The sequence below is a fragment of the Nycticebus coucang genome, chromosome 2 (genome assembly GCF_027406575.1).
Source record: "Nycticebus coucang isolate mNycCou1 chromosome 2, mNycCou1.pri, whole genome shotgun sequence".
Lineage (NCBI taxonomy): Eukaryota > Metazoa > Chordata > Mammalia > Primates > Lorisidae > Nycticebus > Nycticebus coucang.
Genome location: NC_069781.1, coordinates 35298639 through 35306017, shown reverse-complemented (window position 1 = coordinate 35306017; position 7379 = coordinate 35298639). Strand labels below are relative to the sequence as shown.

The 7379-nt window shown below is 32.7% G+C and overlaps 1 pseudogene; it reads right to left on the bottom strand.

The window, feature by feature from the left end:
- Positions 1-2807: 2807 nt before the first annotated feature.
- On the bottom strand, positions 2808-3237 carry LOC128579716 (28S ribosomal protein S18c, mitochondrial-like; annotated as a pseudogene).
- Positions 3238-7379: the final 4142 nt, after the last annotated feature.

Genomic DNA, 7379 nt, shown 5'->3' with positions numbered 1-7379 from the left:
ATTATACCTGCGGTGCATCTTACAGGAGTATTTGCGAAACTTGGTAAATGTAGAATGTAAATGTCTTGGCACAGTAACTGAGATAATGCCAGAAAGGCTATGTTAACCATTGTGATGAAAATGTGTCAAATGGTCTATGAAGCGAGTGTATGATGCCCCATGATCATATCAATGTACACAGCTATGATTTAATAAAAGAATAAAAAAAAAAGATGTTTTTTACTGGACCTCCCCAGGAGATCTGTGAAAAATCATAATTTTAAGAGCAAATCTGTACTTCTAGATCCAAATTTCATTGTTTGTTCAATGAAAGTATAGAAGCTATCAACTATCCAAAAGTCTTTCCAACCCTAAAATTTCATCGGTTTTAAATCTATGAACAAGCTCGGCAGGTATACAGAATAATGAGAATTAAAATGAATAGTAGGAATGAGGGTTGTCACTATATGGGAGGAAGAAATTAAAGTGAGTGTTCAGGTTCAAGGGAAAATTAATATCTAGAAAATTGTGCTACATAATTACATTTATTTTTATTATGCTCATCATTATTTTCATATATTTGTCACCAAGGATGTGCTGTATTCCATTAAATGATCTTATTTTTATCTACTAATTTAACCACACTTTTGATAACTAACTTTAATATGACATCAGTATAACCTTCTGTGATCTATCAGAGTGGCTTCATACTTGTTCTCCAGGTAATTCAATACAATTTGAAGGTCTGTAATGGGATACTATGAAGTATTATCAGAACTATCATATACAGGAAGGATGAGTGTGCGACAAGTAGAACTAGAACCATCAAATGGGCCTCAGATTTGGTTTATAACATTGGAACATCAATGCTCATTTAATGGTCTAGTGGATATTAGACATTGTTGCTGCTCAGTATTCCTTACACAGCCTTCATGCATCAGAGCCAACACCATCATATTAGGAATATTAACTCTAACAATTAGAAGACAATGTGTAACCTTGGATGTCCCAATGAGATAATCCATAGGAAATAGACAGAAAGCTGAGAAAAGAGGCTTTCAACTCTAAATCCCACTAAAATTCTAAGTTGAGCACACATGACTTTCCAGATAGCCATGGAAGAAGTACTAAGGATGGTGTGGCAGGCTCTTCATTCCCAGCTGTGTTATCAGTGAGAAGAGGCAGTTCTGACCATGCTGCGAAGGGGGAAGATGTGAACTAAATTTTGCTCCTGGCTACAAACACTCAAATCCGATTTTGGTACTCCTCGATAGATTGCGAATCATCTAAAATCTTAAAATTAATTATTATTATGGTAATACCTTAAAATTAATTATTATTATGGTAATCCCAGCCAAAGTACATGTCTAAAGTTTACAATTATGTATTTGATTGATGTTTTAGTTAAACAAAATAATTAAAATGCCCAGGACACATGAAAATACAAAAATCTGATTTTAATGAATACTTGTTTTTAAAACTCCTTGGAGGTGTGACTTCAGGATAAGATGATATTTCAAGGAGAGCTGTGTATCTCAACACTTAGAAATCAACCATAAACACAGTGAAATGAAAACAAAATATCAAACTTGTACCATTGCAAACTTGAGAAATGTGCGACCTATCTTTCATTAATTTCAAGATGTTTATTTTAGATGGTGTGCAGCTTAGACTATCATCCACTTCATAAACCCCGTATTATAGTTCATCTTGGTGACTGGGAAGTAGAAGGAATCCGAAATTTTAGTTAAACATACCAGGAATTTTGTTTTAATTTTATAATTTAAAATAGAAATAGATCTAATTTATCCCGTAATGGTTGAAAATAGCTGTGCCATGTATATCTGCTCTATGTAAGATAATGTTATTTTTTTTTTAAGATTTTAAACAATACCTTGGGACCCTTTAGTCTATGTGTTACATGTAGTAAAGAATTTAGCTTGAATCTGTTTAAGGCTGAATTCCTAAGTCTGATTATCTGATTCACTACTTTTAAATATATATATATATTTTATTTCAAAATATTAAAGGCGATACAAATGCTTTTGTTCCATGATAGCTTTCATAATGCTTAACATTTATAGGGCTATCAATCTGTCCAGCCCTGGAATAGCGTTCATTTACCTGCTAGGCATGTTTTTATCCTTCCTCTTTCTTGATTTCCAATAACTTTTACTTCTCCATATGTGCTGCCAATCAGTTCCATATTGTTAGAAAGTACACGTGGTATTTGTTTTCTCATTCCTGAGATAGTTTACTTAGGACTATTGTTACTGAGTTTTGTTAGGAGCATGAACCAAATCTGCAATGCTAATTTTCTAGCACCAATTCCAAAATTTAATCCTGTAATGTCAGAACATAATAGAAAATTATTTCTAAGAGAAATACTTATAATTTTCTTTTAAATGATGTTAAATGAATGGAAAATTTTTGTTCTATTGTAGTTTCATATGCATTAGTCTTTTGGAGAATTTAAAGGAACAAAATGTGTATATATATATATATATATACACCCACATATATTTGCACATATATATCAAAACATCATGTTGTACACCACGAATATTAATACATACAATTTTTTATGTCAATTATACCTTCATAAAGATTTTAAAAAGCAAAAAGCATGATTTACCATTATCCTCACTTTATCCTTTCTAATTATTCTAATAGTCAAGCAATTGAAGCCTCATACTTTCCCAGTGAATGATGGCAACTGACCTTTCTTGAATGTTTAAGTTTTCTACTTTCGTTTCCAGGTAATATTTTTCTTTTTTTCTTTTTTTTTTTTTTACTGTAAAATGAGTTTATTGGTAGTAACGTATCACTTATTCCCGATACTTGATGTTGCAAACTTTAGGGTCTTTGAGATACGCAGGATCCTTATATGTAACTGGCATAACTCCCATTATTTGAGCTCTTTTAATCACTTTTGTGATTTCTTTCTGTTTCTTCCCACAAAGACCTGTTATGTGCCTTCCATAAATGCATCCAGTAAATGGAGAAATAAACTGGGACAAAAGCTGTACATTCTTATAATCTACACGTTTTCCACACAAGATACATTTCTTCAGAGGCTCCTTATAAGGATTTTTCCCTCGCAACAGGCATGTCCTCATTGCTGGTTACCTGTTTATACTGTGAACAACCTCTGCTCCACGGCACTGAGTGAGTGCCAGGATGCGTGAAACAGACAGAAGCCCTTACCAAGCTTGTCAACTTTTTCCTCCCTAGAACACTGCAAACCATAGCTGCCATGAGTCCCCTTTCCTTCTTGCTGCAGGTTCACCTGGCCTTCTAGTGCACTTTACTTTGGAGACATGATCATAGGGTAAACACAGATTCTCAAAGTTGAATAAAAACTTTGAAGAATGAAGACAAAAGTGATTCTGTGGATAAACGTCTGTATTAGCAATGAGGGTTGCTGCTCATGAAAGATGTGGTACCAAGGAACTGGTGACATTATGCAAGCTTGTTTACACGTGCAGAAGAAATTAGCTCTAGAATTATTAATAATTATTTAATTATATTCTCCTTCTGGGGAGACTTGGGAGCCCATTTGCAAATAGGGAATATGGTAAGTTGGGTTGTCTGTCGCCTGTATTCTTCACACTTGATCTTAGCCAAAAGGCCGAGAAGTGATACGTTGCCTATATTCTTATTTCAAAAAAGTATTATAAAGTAAAGGGATTATAAATGCATGTGTGTCTCCAAGTTATTGAGAAATTAAAAGGGGAAGGAAAGAAGAAGAAAGAGGGCTAGGCACTTCGGCCCCACCCTTACTTAAAGTCACACGACTCTTCCAGCTGGTCACATTGTGCTTCCCCTAGATACTTGTATGATATTTAAAGCACTTGCTTGCTTTAAATGTCACTTTCTCGACAATGTCTACTCTGAACACCCTATTCAAGGTATAATTTCCCCAAATCTCTGATCCGCTGTATCTGATTTCATTCTACTTCCACGGCACTTAAAACTGCTAAAATGCAAAATTTACTTATGAAGCACACAGCATATCATATAATTTAACCTCCCAAAAGATCTATGCCAGAAGCAAGTCATTTACATTATTGTATCTTTGAAATAGTTTAGTGTTTTACCAAATGATTCTTTCGATATCATCCTTGTTTTGACAAATATGGTTGTATTAAAGGGATTATTCTTTGTGCTGAACTTAAAACTCTTTTCAAGTTAAAGAAAGTGTACTTTTTATTTTATTAAATTATTATTTACTTATAGATTAGTCTGCATGGAATTGACATCTTATTAATATTGAGTTTCTCATTAGGAAACAACATATATTTTCAATCGACCAGATCCTATCTTGTGTCTCTAAAGGATGTTGTATAGCTTCTTTTATGCTGGTGCTTGTAAGTATTTGTTAGTTTTTATGATGATTTTCATCAGAATTAATTTTATTAACCAAATTTTGTTTTTGATTGCATTTTCTGCAAGAAAATTGAGATATATGAAAAGCTAAAGATATTGTACATTTATTTTGTAATTACTCATTTTACTATTATTTTTTATAGCATAATCATCTTAAGTATACCATTCCCAGGTTTAATTCAGATGCTACTATCATTTTCCAGTCATAAATATATTGCAATTATTTTTCTAAATTTTAAGTCTCATTATTTTTCTGATTTATTTTCTGTCGATAATCAAAAGTTATGAAGTATAGTAATAGTACTGAGCATACTTAAATGGAAATTTTTGTTTCACTTATAGGTGCTTATTTCAAAAAAGTATTCTTACATTAAGATTTGTCTGGTCTTATGTTTTATAATTGACCATATTAACATGGAAAGTTACATTAATACATCTTTTCATATTACTAAGCCATCCTTGATAGCCTTCTTCCTGTGGCTGCTCTTCAAGCAATAGATGATATAGCTATCCCTTACATCCTTGTATTATTTGCTGTTTCCAGTAACATTTAGGTAAACCAATTTTCTTTTTTTCCACTCAGACCTTGATCACACAAACTTGCTTCTCCATGGTCTACTGACTCTTAAATAATATTTTAAAATTCTGTGACTATTTTTTTCTCTTCTCTTTTTTCTTCTTGTACAAATTAAATCAAGAAATACATTTTTATTTATTCAAAACAGAGCCAATAAGTGATGCTGTGCATACCATTTTCAAATATTTTAAGTTAAAAATAAAAGATTTCATTATTTTCAGAACCAACATGCTAAAGTGAATTTTTCAATAATCATACACGTGGGCAGCGCCTGTGGCTCAAGGAGTAGGGCTCCAGTCCCATATGCCGGAGATGGCAGGTTCAAACCCAGCCCCGGCCAAAAACCACAAAAAAAAAAAAAAAAATCATACACGTCCTTAGGCTGTTTCCTGCCATGTGGGTAACACTTATTTCCTGCTATTATCTTTTAAATGTTCAAAAAACCTTCATGAATTGCCTACCAAGGCACTGGTGACAAATTCAAAGTCACAGTTATAATAATATTCAGGGAACTTAATATTTGCTTTATTCTTTCCTCTCTCGAATACTTTAGGGGTCTTTAGTTTTTAGGCCCAAAGTCAGTCAAAGTGCTTTCCTAAAATTTAGGCTGGGGCATCCCTGCCCACTTCGTACCAGAATATACAAGAAAGATGAATAATTTTACATCAAACTTTATATCTGTATTGTTAGAATAAATCTAGTTTGCAACATAGAAATAGTCATATTTTGCTAATAATTATCTATTGGCTTTTTTTTTTTTTTTTTGTAGAGACAGAGTTTCACTTTATGGCCCTTGGTAGAGTGCCATGGCATCATACAGCTCACAGCAACCTTCAACTCCTGGGCCCAAGCAATTCTCCTGCCTCAGCCTCCCGAGTAGCTGGGAATACAGGCGCCCGCCACAGCGCCTGGCTTCTATTGGCCTTTTTAAATAATCAAATTTACAAATAAGATAAAAAGGTAGCTTTTTAAAACTCTAAAATAATAAGCCAGATAAACAGTGGCTTCATAAAATTACATTTGAAAATTTGTAATATTTCCTAAAAGATTGAGTGCTTTGTACTAAGTATGAAATTTACCTTAGAAACAAGGACATGACACTATTTGATTAGTCATCTTTAGAAAATTCTGTGACTGTGGTTATTTAATTATCTGGCTTTTATTCTATTTTAGTTTTTCACAAATTTATTTTCTTTAATATAAGTTTGTTTGGTATTATAGATGACTGATTGATTACCTTCCATTAGATAGTTTCTCTTTCAAATTAGATTAGGTAATTATTTTTAACTTGATTTAGATTATATTAGATAATTCATTTACCATTGTAATTTTATGCTATAACTTTTTATTATACACATCCTTCTAAATATATTAAACCACCTTAAAACACAATCTTCTAAACTATTGGCTTTTGCAGCTACTTTTTCAGTCTATTATTTCTTGGACTTAATATTTTCTGCTTCTTTTAGACTCCGTCTAAGCACACCTGTAGAATGGCGCATGAATACCTCCAAGCTTGGTTAGGGTCAAAATTCGTGTTCTTGCAGAATTTCCTTACTATACATCTGTCATATTCTCTTTTCCTTCTCAATTTAACTTTTTTCCTTTCTACCTTATTTTAAGAGCATTGAGATAAATAACTAGTTTGTATTCATCACAGTATCTTGAATGCTTGACGTTTGGTAGGTACTGAATGAATTAGAGGAATAAATTGTTGCATTGACAAATTGATTTTCTAAAAATCTTTGTTCAAATAAAATTGTTCTCTTGTGGCAAGCATGAAGATACAACACTTGGATTTCCTTTCAAGAGAGAACTTCTTGATTAACTGAGAAGAGTGCAGTTAGCTGGCAGAGCCAACCTTCCATACTTTCATGAAAAGCTTCAATTTATGAACTGAAAACAACTTTTCCTTGCTGGCTACAACCAAGTACTGGGTATGGTATGCGAAATATGTTTGTTACCATTCACTGGTGTTATTCCCCTATAAAATGCTTGTACTACTAACTTTTAAAGGACCAACTGACCCGACTACTGATGTAAAAGAATACATAACAATCTCCATGCTTATTACCTTGACTCAATTTGTCCAAAAACCAAAGTGTGTAAACAAAAGACATGTACACTTAACATTCTGAAATAAAAATTTAAAAATAAATGAGATATCACCTAAAAATCTGAAACCACAGAACACAAAATATTTTCAAGTCTAAAATGAATTCAGATCCTGCTAAATGCTCAGTTGTGAATTAATAAATACCTTTCACTTATTCATCCTCAGTCAGCCCTTTGCTTCAAGCTCTCTGTGTGTGGAGCCTCAATCTTGTTTATTTCCTTCAATATAGGTTTTCTTATAAATGTAGGAGTTATTTTCACCCTTTTATTAATTTTATCTCAGAGAAACATTTTAATTTTTTGGCAAGGATATAATATT